Source organism: Felis catus, chromosome C2 (genome assembly GCF_018350175.1).
Source record: "Felis catus isolate Fca126 chromosome C2, F.catus_Fca126_mat1.0, whole genome shotgun sequence".
NCBI lineage: Eukaryota > Metazoa > Chordata > Mammalia > Carnivora > Felidae > Felis > Felis catus.
The window spans coordinates 153,664,953-153,688,453 of record NC_058376.1 but is presented as its reverse complement, the minus strand read 5'-3'; the positions used below and the strand labels follow the sequence as shown (position 1 = coordinate 153,688,453).

The window sequence follows — 23,501 nt, the reverse complement described above, 5'->3', positions numbered from 1 at the left end:
TTTTGTTATGCTAGAGAAACACACTGGGACTTGTCACGGAGTACTGGAGACCAGGGAAAAGAAGGAACCCAGGGGGAAATGGGACCAGGGGATCGACCCCGCGAATTCCAAAGTGAGTCGGGCTGCTATTAGAAAAATCACATCTTCTAGAGTCAAGTATATACACTTGCATTCCAAGATCTGCAAAATTATGGATACTTTCAGACCCATAGTCTGTCCATTGGTTACAATGCCGTAAGATGTGCCTTGCACATCCACTGGAGGAGAAAGTGCTTCAGAAGCCCCTAATGCTGTGTTTGGCTCCTTGTGTGCACCGCTCAATAAATGGTATTTTATTACCATGACATATATCTCTGCTCTCCACTCCCACCCACTGAACTGCTTCATCCTCCAAATCGAAATTGCTGGATTGGATTTATCCAATGCAGAACCCAAACCAAAGCCACAAACACTCAAATACTAACCAAAAAAGCATGGCCAGAGCACAGATCATGAAAGTAGAGTTGTGTTCTTACAGAGCAACTTTCCCTGTCTAAGCCCTGGGGAAAGGAGGAGGAAGACAACCCTGCTGCCATAGAGAGGGTACAATGGAGAATTTGCAAGCCACATTCTTGGGCCTGGATCAGCTCAGCCTTGTAACACCAGCATTGAGCTTTGAGTAAAGATGCTAAGTTGTTGTCTTTGCCACTGCCTTCTGATAAGGACCACAAATTGCCAGCAGCCAACCCATTGCTCTTGTCATCTAGCGTGGGGTAACACTTGTGTGATCCTGGAGATTCTCTCCAGCCCCCATCCAAACAGTCTCATATGGACAACCACCATATCCGATGCCAAGGGTTCCTCGTAAGTCTGGTTCACCTCATCCCACCATGGATGGTGAGGATGAATATTAGCGACCGTGGAGATGAATGGAGATTATGAAATGCGCTTCCCCAACATGACCTTCTGTCTTGCCCACAGTTGGCCCTTCACATTTACTCAACAAGACTCCAGGAAGCACCCAGTGCTGTTGAAAGCCATGTAACTCCACCACCCAGAGGGAACTTGCCCAAGGTGCCAATTCTATCCCACCTGCAGAGCTGTTTGGGAGAAGAGCGGTGGGGTTAACAATTTACACTGGAGTTTTTCTTTTATTTGTTCAGAATTTGGTGTCCCCTTCCATTTCTCCTCCCTCTTCTTTTGCCCCAGCTCCAATTAGAAAATTCCATTGTACAAAATCCCACTCCACAGGAACCTATATCAAAATGAGGAAGCCATTGGTGTATAAAGGACGCTCATTTCAAGAGGGTAGAACACAGTGTGCCATGTAATCAAAGGCAATTAAGGACATTCATGCAATTGTGAATATACACCCTTTGCATAAACAATTATGGAGAATTGTTCACAAAGCTGACATGCTGTGGCACTGGATGGTTTCCAAATGGCACTTAAGGCATAAGAAGTACTTATTTGGGGCTTGCAAACATGAGTTTTGTTTGTGTTCTTATGCATGTTTGGCAAATACAATGCAGGCTCTGTTTTCAGAACATTTGGCCTTAAATAAAAAGCAATGTGTCAAGCAAATCCACCAAGAAGTACACTAAATCTAAAACTTCTTCTGTTGGACCCAGAGGGAGGCTGAGGTAGACTCTTCCTTTTCCAGTTAAAGGCAACATCTGGAAACAATTGCCAAGAGTTCTGGCTGACCCGGCCACATCTAGCAGAGAGGCAGAAAGCCTTACCCAAGACCCGTGCATTCGCTGTGAAGCTGCCCACTGCTTATAGCACACCTGGAATCAGTTAAGAGGGCAAAATGTCCATGTGAGCAGGATGATCTCACCCTGTGCCTCTCGATGACCTCAAACATTTGCCATCTGCTCCAAGACATGCAAAGTACTACCTACATGCATATTGGATTTCCTGGATGGGGGCAGAGGTGGGGAGAAGGACACATTTCTATCATCTTCACTTAGCAAATAAAAAACAAGCCAAGAGGGGCACCTGGGTAGCTCAGCCGGTTGAGCGTCCAACTTCAGCTCAGGTCGTGATCTCACCGTTCGTGGGTTCGAGTCCTGCATCGGGCTCTGTGCTGATAGCTCTGAGCCTGGAGCCCACTTTGGATTCTGTGTCTCCCTCCCTCTCTGCCCCTCCCCTGCTCATGTTCTCTCTCTCCCTCTCTCAAAAATAAATTAACATTAAAAAAAAAAACAAAGCAAGATTTTACAGTCCATCTAATAGGCTCAAATACCAATTCTGCTTGCTTTGTGTCTAAGCAAGTTATATAACATCGGCCTCACTGTCCTCACTGGTAAAACGAAGGTAATAGCACCTGCTTCATGAAAGCTGTTGAAGACTAATAAGATGACAAACATAAAGTGACCACACACAGTAGCCTTTCAGAGACTGTAGGCTAAAAGTATTGAATTATTATATCATATTCTCCCTATGCTTTCCCTTTTACCTCTATGTAGAAAAATCTCCTCCATTAAAAAAAAAAAAAATTTGGCCCACCACTCACCCTCACGATGTACTACACGTCCATTTCCTTAAATGCCAAGTTCCTTAAAAGAGGAGTCTGCACGTGTTGTCCTGCCCTCACTCCAGTTCACCCTCAGCACCTGCCCCTTCCCCCACAATGAGCGATGAGGATCTTTCATCCACAGCCTTTGCCCCTTGACTATGAGTGTGTCCCAAGCTACCCCACTGACGGGCTGGCCACCTGGCTGCCGTCAATCAGTAGAATGTGGACAAATATGATGGCTGCCCCTCGTGAGCAGAAATGTTAACTGTGCCTGCTCTGTTCACTTTGGCCTCCTGCGTCCTTGCCTCCTTCCATGAGAACAGTGTGAAACAGAAAGGCTGCTCTTTAGCCTGAGCCTTGGAATAAGAAGATGTCTAGAGCCCGGGAGAGCGCGCTAGAATCACAGCCAACTCACAGCCATCATTTAATGTCCGAAGGAGATAAGTGTTCGGTTTTATTCTGTTGAGAATTAGGTTGGTTGTCACTGCAGCAAGAGCTGCTGACTGATACCCAAAATCTGTTCGTCTGCCTACCAAATTATCCCCACTATGGTGGTCAATAAGGGATGATCTTCCAAGGAACTGTTCTTCATGGAACTCCCCCTCTAATCCCATTCGCCATTCCCCATCATACATCATTCCCCAGAATCTTGCCATGTTTGTTACTGTTGGCCCCCCAGCCAACAATTATTGGCTCATGTGTGGGCATCTGACCCAGTCTACAGTGGGAGAAAGGCACAAAGCCACCATACACACAGAAGCGGAATGAGAAGGAGCATCCAAGGAGACTTGAGCCATTGGCTAAGACTGTTCTGTTTCTACTGCTAAGTGTACATGCACAGAACAGAGTTCCTGGCTACGAGGAGCAGGCCCAGGATGACCCCCACACATGGGCAGGAAGGAGGAAGGTCCTTTGTTCCCACAGGAGGGACTCACCATGAGCCGTTTGGGGTTGGTGGACAGTAGCTTGAAAAGTCAGGTCCAGACAGAACAGACTGGTATTGAAGTGGTTTAGAGCCAAGTCTTTAAAAGACTCAAAGAGCCATCCAAATATCTCCATATGCTGAAACTAAATCTACAGAAAGAATCTGAGGGCTCGAGGAAAACTAATGCCCCTCGGGGGTGGGAAGAGGGTCATCAGACACCTCTGGGACACCGGAGGAGCCATCAAAGCACCAAACTTCTGACAAGTCTACCCAGGACTGTGGATAAGAGTCTTTCCCACCCTCAACAACAGCTTCTAGAGCCACCCTGGGCCCTCCCTCCAACTTGTTTCCAACAGAGCAAATCTAACCAGAATCAAAATTGCTGTGACCTCCCAGACACCACTCTGATAGTTCACAGGAAAAGGTTCCAGACCAAACACAGGAAAGTTCTGGGATTTAAGGGTAAAACAGTCCCCATACCCCATACCCCAACTGTTTTTTAATTGTGGTAATAAAAAGCGATGTGCACTGGGGCGCTTGGGTGGCTCAGTTGGTTAAGCGGCCGACTTCAGCTCAGGTCATGATCTCGCGGTCCGTGAGTTCAAGCCCCGCGTCGGGCTCTGTGCTGACAGCTCAGAGCCTGGAGCCTGTTTCGGATTCTGTGTCTCCCTCTCTCTGACCCTCCCCCATTCACGCTCTGTCTCTCTCTGTCTCAAAAATAAATAAATGTTAAAAAAAAAAATTAAAAAAAAAAAGCGATGTGCACCAATGGAGGTAAGTATTTTACAAACCTACCATCTTCCTTCTTTTATAAAGATGGAAAGGCTAAAGCAGGCAGGGCACCCACCAATGCTCACCCTTAGCAGGGTATCTTGTTCAGAAACCTGTAGGTTGTTGGGTCAAAGACTAATTGGGGTGTTCTCCTGTTGGCTCAGCCCTTGCTGACTCACGTGGGGGTGCAAGGTACACTCCAAGACAATTACAACCCCCAGATCCTCCTCCTAAGGCTCCTGGAGACCTCGGATGTACTTGGTCTTACCACTTGGACTTCCATGTTTATCATGGAAGATGACTGCTGGGGGAGCCCTGACCAGCATCTGAAAAACCAGGGGAATACAGGCAATAATGAGTACAGCTGGGTCAGATTACAGGTTATAGAGAAGGGCAGTACAGTCATAATTGCCAACACCTCTTGAGTGATAGATCACAGGCGATGATCTAAACGTAACATAGAAGATTTATGATAATCCTTATAACATCCCCATGAGACAGATGCTATTGAAAGTCCCATCTTCCAGATGAGAAACCTGAAGCATGAGAGAGTTCAATTAACTTCCCTAAGATGTATTAAGGGAGACTATAAAGAGGTAGACAGAGGAATATTCATCACAGCATTATTTTTAATAACGTAAAGCTTCCATAGTGATACTGTAGACAAACTTAAATGTCCAACACTAAGAAGCTGATTACATAAATTACAATACACCCACATTACATTAAAAATAACCCTGTAGGTGTGTGGTTTGGAAACGAAAGTCTGTTATCATGTATTATTCAGTGAAAAAAAATCAGGGCACAAAATAAATAAAGGCATAATCCCATACTTTGGCAATTATAAATATATATGTGCATTTTTTAAAGTTCTGGAAGAAAATGCATCCAAGCGTTACCAGTGGTCCGCAAATGGTAAGGTTGTGGATGCTTTGGATCAGCCTTCTATTTACGTAAATCCCAATTATGCAATCCCAATAAAAGTGGATTTCTTTTTCATGACAGAAAAGTTACATTAATTAAAAATCGTTTAATGTTTATTTATTTTTGAGAGAGAGAGAGAGACAGAGCCCGAGCCCAGAGAGAGGGGGAGACACAGAAATCGGGCTTCAAGCTGTCAGCACAGAGCCTGACCCGGGGCTCAAACTCACGAACCGGGAGATCGTGACCTGAGCCCAAGTCAGACACTTAAAGGACTGAGCCACCCAGGCACCCCTATTCTTTGAGTATAGTTAATACACATATTAGTTTCCGGTGTCCGACATAATGATTCAACCTTTCTATATGTTACACTGTGCTTATCACCAACATAGCTGCCATCTGTCTATAAATAATGGTCTACTACATAGCCATAGAAAGGGATGAAATCTTGCCATTTGTGACAACATGCATGGACCTAGCGGGTATTATGCTGAGTAAAATAAATCAGACTGAAAAAGGCAAAGATACCATATGACTCCACTCATGTGCGGAGATTAAAGACAAAACAAATGTATAAACAAACCCAAGCAAAGTCAGACCGATATACAGAAAAACAAACTGATGATTTCCAGAAGGGAGGGGGAGTGGGGGGATGGGTAAAATGGAGAAGGGGAGAGAGAGGTATAGTCCCCCAGTGATGGAACGGCCACATTATGGGGGGGAAAAAAGGTACAGCATAGAGGGGTACCTGCGTGGCTCAGTCGGTTAAGCGTCCGACTCCTGATTTTAGCTCAGGTCACGAACTCACGGTTTGTGAGTTCGAGACCCACATTGGGCTCTGACCGCTGACAGTGCGGAGCCTGATTGGAATTCTCTCTCTCCCTCTCTCTCTGCCCCTCTCTTGCTTACTCGGTCTCTCTCTCTCTCTCTCTCTCTCTCTCAAAATAGATAGATAAACTTAAAAAAAAAAAAAAGAAAGAAAGAAAGAAAGGAGGAGCTGTTTCCTCCAGTTAAAAAAAGTGCAGCACAAGAAAATATGGTCCATGGTTGGGGCACCTGGGTGGCTCAGTCAGTTAAGCATCCGACTTCAGCTCAGGTCATGATCTCGCGGTCCGTGAGTTCGAGCCCCGCGTCAGGCTCTGTGCTGACCCGCTCAGAGCCCGGAGCCCGCTTCAGATTCTGTGTCTCCCTCTCTCTCTGCCCCTCCCCCACTTGCACTCTGTCTCTCTCTATCAAAAATAAATAAATGTAAAAAAAATTTGTTTTCAAGAAGATACGGTCACTGGTACTGTAATAGCCCTGTTTTACTTTAAGCCAGCACTTTCCAATTTTCCTTCATCACAAAGCTCCTTTACGCAACACCTATTTATAGTTCAAGAAATGCTTACCCATTCTGGAAGCCGTGGCATTGCTCGCCTCTCACCCTTCTGCGGAACATACAGCCCTCATACAGCATAACCTATATTTGCATATCATGGAGCTTGGAAACATCACACAGTGTGGAGCACGGCATTCACCTGCCCCCCCCCCCCCCCAGCTCAAAGCCAATACCCTCCCTGCTTCACAGGACAGCTCCCCGGAAAATCAAACCATTCCAACCACGGCCTCATAGTCTATTCCAGACAGTGACGTCTGAAAGAATTAAATAGAGAGAATAAAAGACAGGGAGAGCAAGTTAGAAAACGTAAGGAGCTTGCTTACTTACTAGTTATTCTCATGTTTCAAAATGAACTTTGAGAAATCAGATTTTCCTTTTCCTTGCTTTTTCGTTTCTTTTTAAGACGGCGGGTGTTCGAAATGCCATGAGGGAAGACAACACAGAATGATTGCAACGCTGTGTCAGGACTTATTTTCTGTTTCCTCATTTCTGAGGCTTTGAGACGACACGACTGGGATCCGCTCGGCTTCCGCGGTTGGTCTCATTTGTGCCTTTGTGGCATCGTTTGAATCCTTTTCCTATACTTTGGGGAATGTGCCACGTGGTGGGACCTATCGGAGCGAGACAGAAACTGGCCTCCCCCGCAATTAGGGCTCAAGGAAGTGAACCCGACCCACCTCCAGGGATTTCAATGACAAACACGAGACAAGCAAGGATGCAGCCCAGAATCCGTTTTATTGGAAAGGGAGAGGGAGCCGGGAAGAGAAATATCAAGCTTTCAGAATCTGGAATGTCAGAGGACTTCACAGCGGTGTCCCCGGTCACAGTTTTTGGTGCGAACCGGGGAACAGGGGCGAGGCGTGTCCGGCCATCGTGGGACCGTCTCTGTGAGGAGTCCTGGGGGATATAATTTGGGGGGTTTTCCTGACCGCAGAGACTCCAAACCTGAGTCTCTGAGTTTTCAATAACTTCCTGGTCTACTTAAATGAGCTGGGATGGGTGAGCAATGCGGTGCTCCAGCACCAGACGTTTGCACACACCGCCAAGTCTCCCAAACACATAGCACGGCTGTCCCACCGTCTGGTCTAAGGCCATCAGGCTGCCTCTTCTCACAGGGTGAATGAGGGATGCTAGAGAGGAGACAGGTTCATTTTCCCCTCATATTCCAGTGTTCACTGGACGGCCGTTCACTCTATCCCATCCAGTTAGAATGCGTTTTATATTTGGCTGGGTGAATTGAACCTACTCCGGAAGATCCAGATTCCCTACGTGGCTCATTTAACGCCACAACTAAACCAGTAAGAGTGGCTTCCACCCCTTTCCCGTCCTGGATGCTGTCACATGTGATATCCTGTTTTTCCCCCTACATAATCGACCCCTTCTCTGCTTCTTGGCACACTCTTCCTCCTCTCCCCAAAATGTCAGTGTTGGCGTTTCTTGGGTCTTTTCTCTTGTAAACTCAAGGGTCCTAAAGTTTTCAGTAGGACCCGTATATGGGTAATCACTACATTCACTTCTCCACCCTCAAGCTCTCTCGTGAGTTTCATACTTCATATATCACCAGAAGATTATCCAAGAGACATCTCAAACGTAACATATCCAGCGTGGAATGTTCAAATGGTGTCGTCATTCACCCGGTTGCTCACATCAGACACCTAAAGCCTTCGTTCATTCACCTTTTCCCCCTTTGACCTACATGATTCAAAGAAGTAGCAAGCACTTGAAAGAAGCTGCTATAAAACACAAAAGAAATTTTTATAATGGATCTAATTTGTGCTCTCACTAAAATGCAAGAATGTATCAACTCCATTTTTAAAATGAAAAATAAACAAGAAACGAACAGACTAAAATATGGACTGAGATTACAAGCTCGCTAGGATAAGTGAAGAAACCACTGAGAAAATGATGCAGGAAACTAAAAGCACAAAATCAGAATGGAGTTCTGGTTTGATGTTCATAAGAAGCGGGATCAAAACTACTGACAATGGGGGGAGTCTGGGTGGCTCAGTTGGTTAATCAAGAGCTGACTCTTGATTTTGGCTCGGGTCAGGATCTCATGGTTTGTGGGATCGAGCTCCACGTCAGGCTTTGTGCCGACAGCCAGAGCCTGCTTGGGATTCTCTCTCCCCCCCCACCCTCTGTCCCTCCCTCCCTTGTGCTCTCTCTCTCTCTCAAAATAAATAAATAAACATTAAAAAAAATCTTCTAAACCTACGTGATATGTCATGTCACGAAAATTATTCAACAGTAATAATACTCCAGATTTGTAATTGCAAATCGGGGTATCAGAGATCAGGAAACGGTACGGCGAGCACGGGTAAATGCAAGCAATTTTAATACTAAAAGGACATAACGACAACCTGTCCTCATTGAATTGATCTCAAGTTTCAACACTAGGGAAACAGAGGTGAATGTCCAGAAAGGTTGCACAGTGCGATCAAAATGGAAAGCATTCCACGCACTCAGCAAGTGGCTGGACAATAAGATTGACAAGGGGCTACATGTTTCCATTTCATTCACACAAATGGCCATGAGTTAAATATCCCTATTGAAAGGGGGCAATTCTCCCATTGGGTTACAAGGAAACCCAACTATATCTTGCCTATGGCAACTCCAAAAATAAAGTGGTACGTAGAAGTTAAAAGTTAAGCCGTGGGCCAGAAAAACAAAATAATAAAGACAAAAAAAGCCCCTGATGGCGATATCGACATCAAAGTAAACAGAAGTGAAGGCATGAACGTTCATTTTAATTTTTTTTTAATATTTTTATTTATTTTGGAGAGAGAGAGAGAGAGAGAGACAACACGCCTATGAGCGGGGCAGGGGCAGAGACAGAGGGGGACAGAGGATCCGAAGCAGGCTCTAGGCTGACAGCAGCGGGCCCTGTGTGGAGCTGGAACCCACGAGCCGTGAGATCATGACCTGAGTCCCAGTGGGATGCTTAACCAACAGAGTCACCCAGGCGCCCCCAAGTGGGTCATTTGACAGGGTACGGTCTATGAATTAAAATGAAACAAAACTGTGACGCTTTCTTAATATCCTCAAGGTTGACAAAAGAAAACTTCTGCTGGGGCACCTGGGTGGTGAGCATCTGACTCTTGATTTTAGCTCAGGTCATGATCTCACGGTTCGTGAGTTCAAGCCCCGCGTCAGGCTCTGCGCTGGCAATGCAGGGCCTGCTTGGGATTCTTCTCTCTCCCTCTCTCTCTGCCCCTAGATAAACAAACAAACAAATAATTTTTTAAAAAGATAATCTCTGCAGTTGGTCTGGCTGGGGGCGAGGCGTCAGGGGCTGCACCACCCGTCCTCACGACTCCCGCCTCCCTCTCTCTTTCTTTCTGCACCGAATCGCATTCTGCAAGCCCAAGGAAACAACCTTTCAAAAAGATGGGTACTGACAGTCCGCTGAAATGAGATCCCCAAGCAGGAAAGTCCAAATGCTCTAGCAGCAGTAGGTAATAGAACGGATTGTCACGGACTCGATTTGTTTGAGAAGAAAGAAGACAGTGGGGATTTAAAAAAATAAATAAAAGGGGCGCCTGAGTGGCTCAGTCGGTTAAGCGTCTGACTTCGACTCAGGTCATGATCACGCAGTTTGTGGGTTTGAGCCCCACCTCGGGCTCTGTGCTGACAGCTCAGAGCCTGGAGCCTGCTTCGGATTCTGTGTCTCCCTCTCCCTCTGCTTCTTCCCTGTTCATACTCCCTCTCTCTCTCTCTCACTCAAAAATGAATAAATGCTAAAAAAAAATTTATAAACAAATAAATAAATAATGACTCCATTTTCCCCTGCCAAGGGACCCAGCATGGACTGGAGCTAAGAATTATTCACATCCGCTTCCAAAGGGAATTCAGGCAGAATCTGCTCAGACTTAGAACGGGACCATGGGTATTATCCGACTCCTGATAAAAGGTGAAGACCAAAGTCAGAGGGCGCCCATTATTCCAACAGCAAAAAGAAAAAAAGTGGGCACTATTAAAACTACTTCAGGGGAGCCTGGGTGGCTCAGTCAGTTAAGCATCTGGTTCTGGATTTCGGCTTAGACCGTGATCTCACAGTTCGTGACTTCAAGTCCTATGTTGGGCACACTGGAGCCTGCTTGGGATGTGTCTGCTTGCCTATGTGTGGAGCCTGCTTGGGATCCTCTCTCTGCCCTTTCCCCACTCATTCTCTCTCTCTGTCTCTCTCCCAAAAATAAAATAAAATAAACATCAGATAAAATAAACTGCAAATTTACATGAAAAATGTAAGTGAATACTTACCCCAAACAGAAAACAGAATCCTGTGAAGTCCCCTGAAAAGAAAAAGGGAAAGAAAGAAAAGCATGTGTATGTGTGTGTGTGTGTGTGTGTGTTGACTGATGATTGATTAATTGATTGATCGATCCTAAAACAAAATCCCAACCTCATTCTGCCAACTGAAGTACGTCATCCGAGCCTTCTATACATTCTGGAGGGTGAACTAAACTAAAGAGACAGCGCTGGGAGCTGAAACGCAGCTCTTCGCTCATGGGCACAAGGCAGTGGGTCCGATGATTTGAACAGCATGGTGTAGACCCCTCCGATCTTCCCCTGGAGTGCCTACTGGGAATAAGAAACAGGATTAGGAATGGAACGTGGGAGAGGCAACAAATAAAATAATAACAGAGACGCAGCGCAGGGAGTAAGGATAATCATGTGCTATAAATAGGGGTAGGACTGATCATTCCAATTCTTCATGCCGGGGAGGAAAACACGCTTCCATCGGATGCCGGGATAATGTCTATTTTAATGCTTACAACAGTCTGAGGTACACATTATCCTCATTTGACAAGGGAGTGAGACAGATGAACCTAAGCTAGGTACCTAGGGGTGCCCAACTTCACCACGTTGACAAATAGGGATCAAAACCCAACCCCTGCTTAACTCCGCAGCCTGTGTCTCACCCACGACACATGAGACACAAAGAGTTTCTCTTTGTCCTTTCTCTGGGGGGACCAGATCGCGCTTATGCTGTAGTAAAGGGCTCTCCCCACGGGCCACGCCGACTCCATTTCTCCTCTGCGTCTCAGTTAAATTCCCTGCATTCTGTAGGTGGATTGCACATCTGTAACTGGGAGCTGGAAGGAAGCTTCTCGCTGAAGACCTTTTTGGCACAGTCTGTGTAAATGTACAGAAAAAGTATAGAGCCAAGGCCCACGTCTATCAAAAAGAGTGTCTAGATGATTCAAGTGACTATATGATGACTTCTACATGCTGCCTCGCTTTGGTGGGTAGAAGCCACTGCAGAAATCCTCACGGTCAAAGTCTTTCTCGGAAATCCTTACTGTGTCTTCTTACAACCCACCACGGTTCTTCCAAAAAGAAGGCATTTGCGAAGTCTTTGGGTAAACCACAGTGAACAAGCCCCACTCCTCCTCATAAATCATGCTACTGTTTAGTGATGCACGGACGAGACAGGCCACATTTATCTCCCCAAAGCAAGCCTGACAAAAGTATGTTCAGAAACTATCGGTCATGTTATCTTTCCAAAAGGTTAAGAGAAAGATTTGCTTACCTATCATGATTTATGGAACTGACAAGGGGGTATACACACGCGGCCGGGAAACGCCTGAGAATAGACAGGACGGCTTAGAACGAAATGATGATGTCAGGGCCCGAAGCTGATAGTTGCGTTCTCCAATGGACCAAAAACACACCTGGGATTCATACTTTGCATTTGTGAAGAGTAAATACAAAAGGGAACTGGACGAGACCATCGCCCCTTGTTTCCCTATCACAGTTTGTTGGCCTGCCCTGCCCTGCCTCTGTCGGAGATGAGGCCTTCTACTGCCTTCTTCTAGCTCCAGATTAGGTCGACACACCAATAAATAAGACCCTCTGCCTTCGGTTCGCGTGTCCTGCCCATATCTGACGTGCCAAGTGATTGTTAGATGGCGTTCTGCGACTGGATGATTTAAGCCGTGAACAAGCATGTCTGAGCAAGGCCCCACGTGGGTCCCACGCAGTGACACAGCCCTCAGTGGCTGCCACAAGAATGTCCCCATGCCAGCTCTTGTCCTACAATTGCCCGCCTGGGCGACCCCGGACGCATTTTCTAGTTTCACTTCTCTCATTTGCAACACTGCTGACAAGTACATCGTCCATCCACTTGAAAAGCCGAGGTCACAATCCGGAAGAAAACAGGAGACGCTGTATGAAATCACAGCGGCGACTTCATACAATGTTCAATAGAATGAAGAGCCCATAGCTCTTTCATTGCCAAGCAGATTGACAATAAAATTGACTCGGAAGACAGGTCTCCCAGCTCGAAATGAAGAAATGAAATATGTACACACACACAGCGTGTGGGTCTTTTGAATTCTGGAATTATACCATTGAACTTGTACAGAGGAGTCGCTAACCATCTGCTGATTTAATTGACATTTGAGCACCAACTGAAGTGTTCTGGAATAAAAATATTGTATGACTTCCTGGCTCTGGCAAAACATTCTCTCCTTGCGTTGTACTGTGGCCCTAACGATAATTCAAAGACAAACAAACTTCAGTACCAACCCCCTCCGCCCCCCAACAGTCCGTCGTGCTATTTTAAGCTCTAACCGCACGGTGGGGAGCGGCGGTCTAAGCACCTTCGCCAGGAAAGCTTTGTGCTCATTCCCTGGAGAAGACAGCTAACCTCCAGGTGTTCTATTCAGTGGATAATGTGCACGCTGCGATGCGTATGCACTTGTTTTTATCCATTTTGAAGCCTGAGCTTGGAACAAACACCGTTTGCGGGATTAAAATGTGAAAGGTATCATTAGATCAGGTGCTGGTGCTCTGCCCCTTCTCTCCAGCTTCTCCCCATTAAGCAGCCCACACAGCTCCAAGGAGATGGCCCCCCACCTCATGCTGCTCCTCGATCCTTGACCCCAGCTCCGCGCCTGCTCTGCCGGTTCCCTTTCGGCTATTTTCATCTCCCACTTCCTGGTGAGCGTTCACCTCCCGAAACGGACCCAGCCACCGCCATTCGGACTTTGTTGCTCTTCCCGGGATGAAGGCTCGTACTTGCTCTGCAGGTGCGTCCAATTTCCAACCAGGTCACCCCATCAAGGCCCGGCCCTCTTAGCCTATGTGGCATGGCCCTCCCACACCCAGGAGGAGCCCGCGCGGCGTTGGAACTCATGGACCGTGAGGTCATGACCTAAGCCAAAGTCGGACGCTCAACGGACTGAGCCACCCAGGCGCCCCTAAATTATCTCCTGAATTGAACTATAGCCTATAGAGAGAGGAGTTCAGAATTATCCACTTGCAGGTTGCTAGCTCATCTCAAAAAAATACACCCATCTATCAACTACCCAGGTTCAGAAATACATTACCAGCCAGAAGCCACCCTCACGTAAGAAGCCCCTCCTTCCCCCTCCAAAGCAACCAATATCATGACTTCTGTCCCCAGATGTTAGTTTGTCTGTGTTTGAATTTATGTAAATGGACTTGTAAGTCATGTATTCGTTTAGGTCTGGCTTCCTTGGCTCAACATTGTGAGATTTAGCCACATCGTTGCATTAGATTATTTTCATTTCTGTATAGTATTCCACTGAAGGAATGGATCCACCATAAACTATATTATTTATTCTAGTGTCTATGGGTTGTTGACTTTGCAGTCTGGGGCTAGTACAAGCAACACTTTTCTGATATCCTTGCACTAGTTTTCAGGAGACGTATGCTCACGCTTTCGTTGGGTGCATACCTCTGGTGAACTTTCTGTCACAGGCCCCAAAAGAGGCTGCGAAACAATTTTCTGGTGTTTATATCAATTGATACACAATTTATTACCAGTGGTATTTAAGAGTTCCAGAAGCCCTATTTCTCACCCATACTTGGCATTGTCAGTCTTTTTAATGCCAACTCTTCGGGTGTATAAATAACAGCAGTGCTACCTAGACCCAGGCAAGAATGGAAGCTTCTGGGCTATAAATTTGAAGGCCCTGGTGGGCCCCTCCTATTGTCATACCCACCCCTGGAAGTCCCCTGGGCAAAGGCAAATCGGGCAATGAAAGACTCGACTATCAGAACGTGCGAGGCCTCGATGATGTATGAACTACATTCCCTGAAGAGAGAAAGTAGATCATTATTTTTCCTGAAAAAATTTATAAAATGCTTTTTAAGAAACTTTATTATAAAAATGTTTTTACAAAAAAAAAAAAAAAGAAACAAACATGAAGAAGAAATCCTAAGTGTGAATAACTAGGGAAAGAGATAAAACTTAAAGATTAACTCTAGACTACGTTACTCAAGATTATAAAAAACTGGATGAGGGGCACCTGGGTTAAGCATCCAACTCTTGATTTCAGCTCAGGTCATGATCCCAGGGTTTTGGGATCGAGTTCCCTGTAGGACTCTGAGCTGAGCATGGAGCCTGCTTAAAATTCTCTCTCTCCCTCCCTCTGCCACTGTTCCCTGCTCGCTCGCTCTCTCTCTAAAAAGAAAGAAAGAAAGAAAGAAAGAAAGAAAGAAAGAAAGAAGAAAGAAAGAAGAAAAAGAGTAATAATAATAATAATATGATATAAATATACTTCAAGGAAACATGGGTGAATTACTTTATAATCTTAAATCGGATGAGCCTTTTCTAATTTTGACTCCAAATTCAGAATGCTTTTCTCCACCTCCCCCCCAAATGTTAAGCAAAATACTCAGTTCTCATGCGCATGTTATGGAATCAGAACCATTTAGGGGATACAAGTTAGTGAAAGTAACGCCCTCAAGATTGCCACTAGGAGACAGCCATGGGACATCAAGCCATGGGATATACTTTTAGGTTCCCTCTTAAAATAAAATCCTGACAACTCCTGAGCACGAAGGCTACTACACTAATCCAGGTATGGAGAGATGGTTTTTTCCTTACAAAAATGAGGAAATTGAGAAGAGGATCCAGTTGGATGGGGTGACTTTGAGGAGAAGGGGTGACTAAATTTGGTTTGAAATATATTTCCTTATCCCTCAACAGTTGACTGTCAAAAAAAGCTACAAGAGGTTCACAAAGTTGACTTGATTCAGTCATTGAGATTGTCAAGGCAAACAGCCAATCATTAATAAATGCTTTGGCCATGTGCACTCCTCTCTACTTGGCAATTAACCTGCCAACAGTCCATCATGGTGGGCATTTAGGATTGTCCGCAGTCACCAAAATAAAACCAAAAGACTATGGTTTGGGACGATGTTTCCCTGGGTACCACCCAACATTCTGTTCTTGTCTAGAGTTTGAAAATGACCTTATGATGCGGGATTTCCAAGACAATTCTGCTTCCCTTTGTATGCCAGCCCTCTAGAATCCTAAGAAACGAAAGTGTCTGGTGCAGTGCGTATCACATAGTAAACAGTCACGTTATAGTCAGGTCTTTCCCAAATTCAAGGAAGACTCAGAATACCCTGGAGAGCCTGACCCCAGACAGTCTGCTTCAGGGAATCTGCATTAACACTCCCAAAGTGATTTGGATGTATGTGCTCCATGGATCTCATTGAAGAAATACTCCTATAGAATTGTTTCTCTGTCTGTGTGGTGGGAAAAAAAAAAACACTTTTCTTTCATTTCCAGCCCACTACAGACTTACAGTTTTATAAAATATAATAAAAACGAATTGCTAGAAAAATGACATTTGGAAAAAACCGACACTTGTATACAAATATAAGTCCAAATGTTTTATTAGATTCAGCGGGTACAACATTACATATCCACAAATATGTCAATTCATTGATAAATATAATCAGAACAAATAAGAGAAGGGAAAGAAAACATCTGCGTGTCGTGTTCATTGGAAGGGTGCACAGAGGCAACAAACGTAGGGAATCATTATTACAGTCACCCCATGCTCATAACTAAACCAAAAATTATGAGTTAGCAGTTCCCCACCTTAAACGTCTACATGCACATTTTGGGCAAACACCATGTACAGCGCCATTTAAAGACTTTAACGTAACAAATGGATTTGCTACCCTAAATCAGGTTGACAAAGCGATTCACAATAGAGTAACTAAATTATTTGTGTCTCGTTTTAATAACATTCACAGACTCGTAGTAGATAAACCAGTCCCACGGAGGTATGTTGACATAAATGGAAGAAGGAGGTTTCAAGCAATTTCAACAGGTTCAAGTTGTTCATTTATGTGGCCCTTCTGGGCATGACTACTTTGCAGCTCAAAGTGACCACCCGAGACTCACCGTGAGGCCACCGCAGAACTGGTCTAGGTTCTGTTCAAAGACAAAGCCGTTGATCATCGCTTGGGTGGCAGCAACATCAGGTTGCTATCAAAATTCTAAATGTGTCCTCTGTATTTCCTTCCTCTCCTGCTAACGGGCTGGTCACCAACAACGGGCCGACTAGTGTGGTCCTCAGACCACACTTTGAACAACGCTGGTCTGGGGGTGGGGTGAGGGCTGAAAAATCAGCCCATCAGTTTTTCCCTCTGCAAAATCTCAAGGTAAATGGACACAACCTCTTTTAAACATCAGAGAGCTACTCAACTGTCTGCAAAAAGCTAGCATGTTTGGGGCAGAACATGTAACCGCCCAGTGCATCCAAAACCACGTGTATGGGCAAAATGGCCGACGGACATTCGTGTCTTGCATTTTAAATTTCTGTCATTTCCACACCACATTAACTTTACATTTATTTATAAGCGGTATGTTTTGTTCGAAATTCTTGTAAATAATAATTGTCATGTCACATTCGTAACGACATCAGAAGACAGCTTCAGCCAGACAAATCCAATTAACATGAACACATTGCGATTTTGCCAGCAAAGCAAGAGAGAAACCACAGGGATAAACTGGGACCCCAAAGGAGGAGCAGAAGTCAATTCTAAAGGTTCACATCAGTTCATGCGCTGACTACTGAAGCCAGCCCCGCCGGCTGGAAAGTTCCAGCCTCACTGTAACAACCCAGCTAATCAACTGGTGTCTGCAGTCAGTCCATACGTGGGGCATATACTCCCGCCCCATAGGACACCAGGGAAGCCAGGAGTGGAGGCCATAACTTGGCTTGGGAATCGTTTGCAATTGTTTGACTTCTGTGAAAAACAGACTTCTTGTGGACCCATTGAGCTCTTCCACAGCATGGAAAGATTCTCCATCTGCCCCTGTGCAGCTCAACTCCCGCTTTGGGGCTCTGCGTGTCTCTACCCCACCTGTCTGTGTCACTGGCTCCCAATCCCTGCACCCCAGAAACAGTCACTGCACAAGCATGCCCCAAGGTCCTTTGTGCACACTTCCTGAATTCCATCAGCGTCCTCATGACACAAACAGCTTGTCACCACTGTCTTTATCTCTGAAATGGGTATATGTATTTGCTTTTGGGACCTAATTCACAACACTCATAAGAACTTCTTCAGTTGTGTTAAAAGCAAAGCGGCGGGGGGGGGGGGGGGGGGCGCCTGAGTGGCTCAGTCTATTAAGTGTCTGACTCTTGATTTCAGCTCAGGTCATGATCTCACAGTTCGTGAGTTCAAGCCCCCCATCGGGGTCTGTGCTGCCAGTCTCCTGAGCCTGCTTGGGATTCTCTCTCTCCCTCTTTCTCTCTGCCCCTCCTCCACTCACACACTCTCTCTCTTTGTCTCTCAAAATAGATAAGTAACTTAAAAAGAAAAAAAGAACAAGAGAGAAGAAAAGGAAACTAACACGACAGAGCTGCTACGAGGCGTCAGGCACCTTGTGATCCTACTGAGGCTAATCTTCCCAGGGACCTTGTAGTGCTTTCTTATTAACACCCGCCTTGTCATTTAAGGACACTGAGACTCTAGAAAGTCAAGTGACTTGTCCAAGGTCATGCAACCAGACCAAGATCAATGCAGATACAAACCCAAGTCTCTCTGATCCGGGGCCAAGGCTAGCCCCCCTGCGCGACTCCAGCCTTCCCCCAATTTTCACCCTCGCATGTTCTGCACATTCCTGGCTGTTTTGACGCATTTTCATACATAGTTACTTAGTTGGCTGCTTTGCCTTAATATAAAAATTATTCTTACCTTTTGCACGCAGGAAGTTGTCAATCATTATTTGGCAAATGAATGAGTGAACGCTGTGTAGCCTTTCAAATATATAACTAAATCATATATTTCAAAATGCCATGCAAGAAATCTGCAAAAACTTGTTTACTCAAACTCTGAAATTTGACCATTTTTATCATGACAAATGAGAGAGTTGGCAAACTATGGAATGTGAGTCACACCCGGCCCACACCCTGTTTTTGTATAGCCAGCAAGCTAGGAATCTTTTTTTTTTTTTTAATATTTAAAGAGTTGTTAAAAGAAAAGAAAAGAAATATGTGATGGAGACCAGAGACCACATACGGCCTGCAAAGCCTAAAATATTTACAATCTAGCCCTTGACAAAATAAATAAATAAGTTGCTGAACCCTACTATAGACACTAAGAAATTATTATGCTATAACTATGCATTCTTAACAGGGACGATAGCACATAAAATTGATTTTCAGGGGAGTAAAAAAATTTTACTCATTTTATGCACCAACACTGACACACAATATAGGACATAAACAGCTACACAGTGTATCTGCGGTTTGAAATTCCAGGGGGTGGGAACAATTAGGGGGAAATGTCCACACAGCCTCCTTAAGGGACCATAATGAAAAAGAGGTTGGGAAACACTATGTCCCTTTGTAGCGAACATTCACGGAAGAGTTGTTTCCATGTTCTTTCAGCCCACTCCAACCCACATCCCTCGCATAAAGCAGCCCTCCCTGTGGCATCAGCTGTGGCATCAGCGGGCTCCACAGTGACATCTACAGTCAATAGTCTCATCTCATATTACTAGACCTCTTACAAACTTTTGGAATTTCCTCTTCTTCCTGCCATATTCCTCTCTTCTTTTCAGCAACTCGACACTCTGTTGACTTGCCTCTTACCTCCCTGGCTCACCCTTTCACAGTGCCTTTTAAAGATGGTTCTTCCATCTGAATTTTGAATGTCAAAATCCCCAGAGCCACCCTAGACCCTTCCTCTTCTCTATGTTACGTAATCTGTCCCTAGCTCTGAGTGTCAGCTGCATGCAGAGGAGCCCCAAATTTGTATCTTTTCACCTCTCCCTGGGTTCTGGGTCCATATGCAGCCACCTTCTTGACATCTCCATGTGTGTTTTTTGTTTTTTTGTTTGGTTGGTTGATTGGTTTTGGTTTTTTGGCTGGAAGAGAGCTGCATTATATTTCTATTTTAAGCCACAGATAGAACATGAGGATCTTTTCACCATGGTTTCACTCTAACTGATATAGCCAGTCAGTGGTGAAACAGGAAATGAACCTATGTCTGATTCCAAGACCCGTGTTGGCCCTTATATGTCTTCCTGATGTTCCTAGACAGGTGTGAGTATGACTTCTCAGTATGATAATATGGCCTCTCCCATTAAGGAAGATGTCAAGGAAGACTCACTCTTTGACCTCTAGTTTGGTATCTGTAGGATACCACAAATGGTTGGAAATGTCAGGAAACTGTATTTCCCTCTGCTTCCAACCAACCTCGTCCTAACCCAGATATGTCGGTTAAAGTCTAGTCAGGAAAACAGAATCACTTTAGGTCTTTCCAGAAGAGAGGATTTAATACCAGGAACTGGCGAGACAAACAATGGAAAACAAGATGGCGGAGCCACCCATAGACTTGCCACCTAAAGGGCCAGAAGGAAAGGAGAGATGAAGGTGTCACCGGAGTCCAGAAGCCAACCACAGGGAGAATTGGGCCCATGAAGGCTGACAGAAGCTAGAGCCATAGAAGAGACAAAGCCTCTGCTGGGGATATCTAATGCACAATGAGAGCAAATGCCCCTGGCTTCTTCCTTCCTCTTGCTAATCAGTCTTCCGCCACTACCTCCATTGGCCAAACCTACCAAAACCCAGCCGACAAAGGAGTCTGGGGAAATAAGGAGTCTTATAACATGGAGCATAGCATGGTTAAGATGGGGAAAAGACAGAAAACCAAGTAGGAAGTGACCAGTCTCTCCTTCCTTGGTGAATGGCACGATCTCCACTGGATTACTAAAGCCAAATTATAGAAGTCATCCTTAAAGCTACCTTTTCTTTATCACTCATTTATAAGGCTAATATAAAGTCCTGAGAATTCTATCTCAGAAATACATCTGTCAGGGTGCCTGGGTGGATCAGTCAGTTAAGCGTCCGGCTTTGGCTCAGGTCATGATCTCGCAGTTGATGAGTTTGAGCCCCGCCTCGGGCTCTGTGCTGACAGCAACTAGCCAGGATCCTGCTACCGATTCTGTGTCTCCCTCTCTGCCCCTCCCCCGCTTGCACTCTGTCTCTCTCAAAAATAAATAAACATTAAAAAAAATTTTTTTAATCAGTCTACTTCCCTCCATCTCACCCATTCTCACCCAAATCACCTTTATCTCTCACCTGGCCATCTGCAAGACCTCCACTGGTCTCCTTGCTGCCAATCTTGCCCTGCTTCCAACATGCCCATAGCCAATGTGATATTTTTTAATTTAATACCAAATTATGTCATCTTCTGCTCAAAATGTTTGGTTTATTATTTTTTTACTTAAATTTTAGTTAGTTAACATACAGTTCAATATTGGTTTCAGAAGTCAAATTCAGTGATTCATCACCCACATACAACACCCAGTGCTCATCACAACAAATGCCCTCCTTAGAGCCCATCACCCATCTAGCCCATCCCCCACACCTCCCCTCCATCAACTCAGTTTGTTCTCCATTGTCAAGAGTCTCTTGTGGTTTGTTTCCCTCTCTTCTCTTTCCTCTCTGCCTTCCCACAAGTTCATCTGTTTTGTTTCTTATATTCCACATGAGTGAAATCACACGGTATCTGTCTTTCTCTGATTGACTTATTTCGCTTAGCATAATATATTCTAGATCCAACCATGTCCCCGCAAATGGCAAGATTTCATTCTTTTGATGGCTGAATAATATTCCATTGTGAGCAAAGAGGTAAATATATGAAGTTAAGATATATAACTAAAATATGTAATGTCTTAGTCTGTGATCCCCCAGAAAGTGGATTTTGAGATAGAAACATAAATATAATTTATTTAGGGTGATAATCCTGGATAGAGGAATGGGGACTGGGGAAAGCAAAACAGGAAAGGAGCAAAAGCCAATGAAAAGTTTCATTAACGAGCAGTTCACTTCTGTGGACAGCTGGAGCTCAGTCTCACCAGGGCCTCCAGAGAAGCCACATACAATCGTCCACAGGAAGGGCAAAAGAGAGGTGTACTTATCGACCACCTTCTGTCCTCAGTTTGTCATTAACCTTCTCATATTTCTGAACTATGGACACATGAATACTAGGCAGGTTCTTGCAAACAGGAAGTGGGCTGTGAAATGTAAGATGAAGCATGAGAACTATTCAGTATTTATTGTAAGACTATCAGTCCAGTAAACAGAACTAATGTGTCCTCAGGTCTTTCTCTTTTCTGGAATGAGAGTAAAGGTATCGTTTAGACTTTGATAAGGTAATGGTTCCTAAAACAATTTTTTTTCTTTTCTTTTTCTGGGACGGGGGAGGTAGGGCTGGGCTAAAACAATTTTTAGAGTAACCACTAAAAGAATGTGAACACTGTGCAAACTTACAAATGAAGGGAAGAGGAATTTTTTTAATATTTAAACAAAAAAGAAAGTGGGGGAAAAAGGGTTACAGAATATAAAAAATAAACACACACATACACGCAAAGCAGGACATTTAAACCCAGGTACATCTGTTTTTATATTAAATATAAATAAGTTAGATTTCCAGTTGAAAGGTAAAGATCATAAATCTGAAAGGCAAAATAAATAAATAGTAAAATTTCACCATGGGATATAAAACTGTTAAAATGATCAGCATTTGTTATCAAATTAAACACCCATGTAGTCAAGATGTCAATCCTTCCCAAATTAATATATAAATTTAATACAATGAAAATGAAAGTAGTAACAAAATACTTTGGAAAAATTGACTAAATAAATTCTAATTAATCTGAAGAATAAGAACATTTTTTAAGTAGACTAATCATGTTAAAACATCAGAACTATAAGATGATGATGTTCAAATATCAGTAAAACTATAGAATAGACAGACAAAATCACACCAATGCACATGTGAATACTACTCGACAGTTTTCTGAATATGTTTACCTTTATTATCTCAATTGATCCACATAATAAACTTTACAAACCAAACAGGCATTATATATGTTTTAAAATGTTTATTATTTATTTTTGAGAGAGAGACAGACAGACGGAGCACGAGTGGGGAGGGACAGAGAGAGCGTGACACTGAATCCAAAGCAGGCTCCAGGCTCTGAGCTGTCAGCACAGAGCCCGAGGCAGGGCTCGAACCCGTGAGCTGTGAGATCATGACCTGAGACAAAATTGGATACTTAACTGAGTGAGCCACACAGGCACCTCAAAGAAGCATTATATACAGGAAGAAACTGAAGCTCAGAAAGATTGACTTGTGCAAAATTACCCAGAAAATGATTGAGCTAAAGGTCAACTCTGGCTCAGACTTACTGCTGGTATGGTGGTCTGGCTCATCTCCTCCTTCAAAGATGGCTATCCTAATTAATCAGCTCTCCTTTTGAAATCAGGTCACAATTTATAACAGAACAGGCAAAATGGAGATTTCAATAAATGTCCTTTTATTAAACTACTGCTTTCCTTTCAGCACAGAAGTAGAAAGGTGTTGACGCAACGACAATAAAAGCAGCAGTCTCGGGTAGAAATCTCCACTGAATGTCTAAAATCCGATCATAATCAGCTACTTAGCACAAGCTTTAAGAGTTGATTTTCCCTTAGAAAACATTATGAAGCTGTCATCTTTTCTATTTGTATTAGAACCCCCAGAGTTTTCTGTATATGTTTGCTACTATAATTGTTTGCTTGTTTGTTTGTAATAGCAGCTTATGGGTACAAAGCATGTGAACTGGCCCAAGGCACGTACCTTGCACAAACCACCTTCTGCCGGTGCACTTACACACTTGCCTGACACGTGCATCCTCCCTATCTTGTTGGGAAGACGAACAATCAGCAGCTAGTTAA

The 23,501-nt window shown here is 44.4% G+C and overlaps 1 long non-coding RNA gene across 1 annotated transcript in view; it reads right to left on the bottom strand.

The window, feature by feature from the left end:
- The window catches only part of LOC111562324, a 44,984-nt gene extending 37,952 nt beyond the window's left edge, over window positions 1–7,032 (bottom strand). The window contains exon 1 of the long non-coding RNA XR_002745519.2: window positions 6,823–7,032. This is a non-coding gene — a long non-coding RNA (uncharacterized LOC111562324). The remainder of the gene's footprint in view (window positions 1–6,822) is intronic.
- Window positions 7,033–23,501: the final 16,469 nt, after the last annotated feature.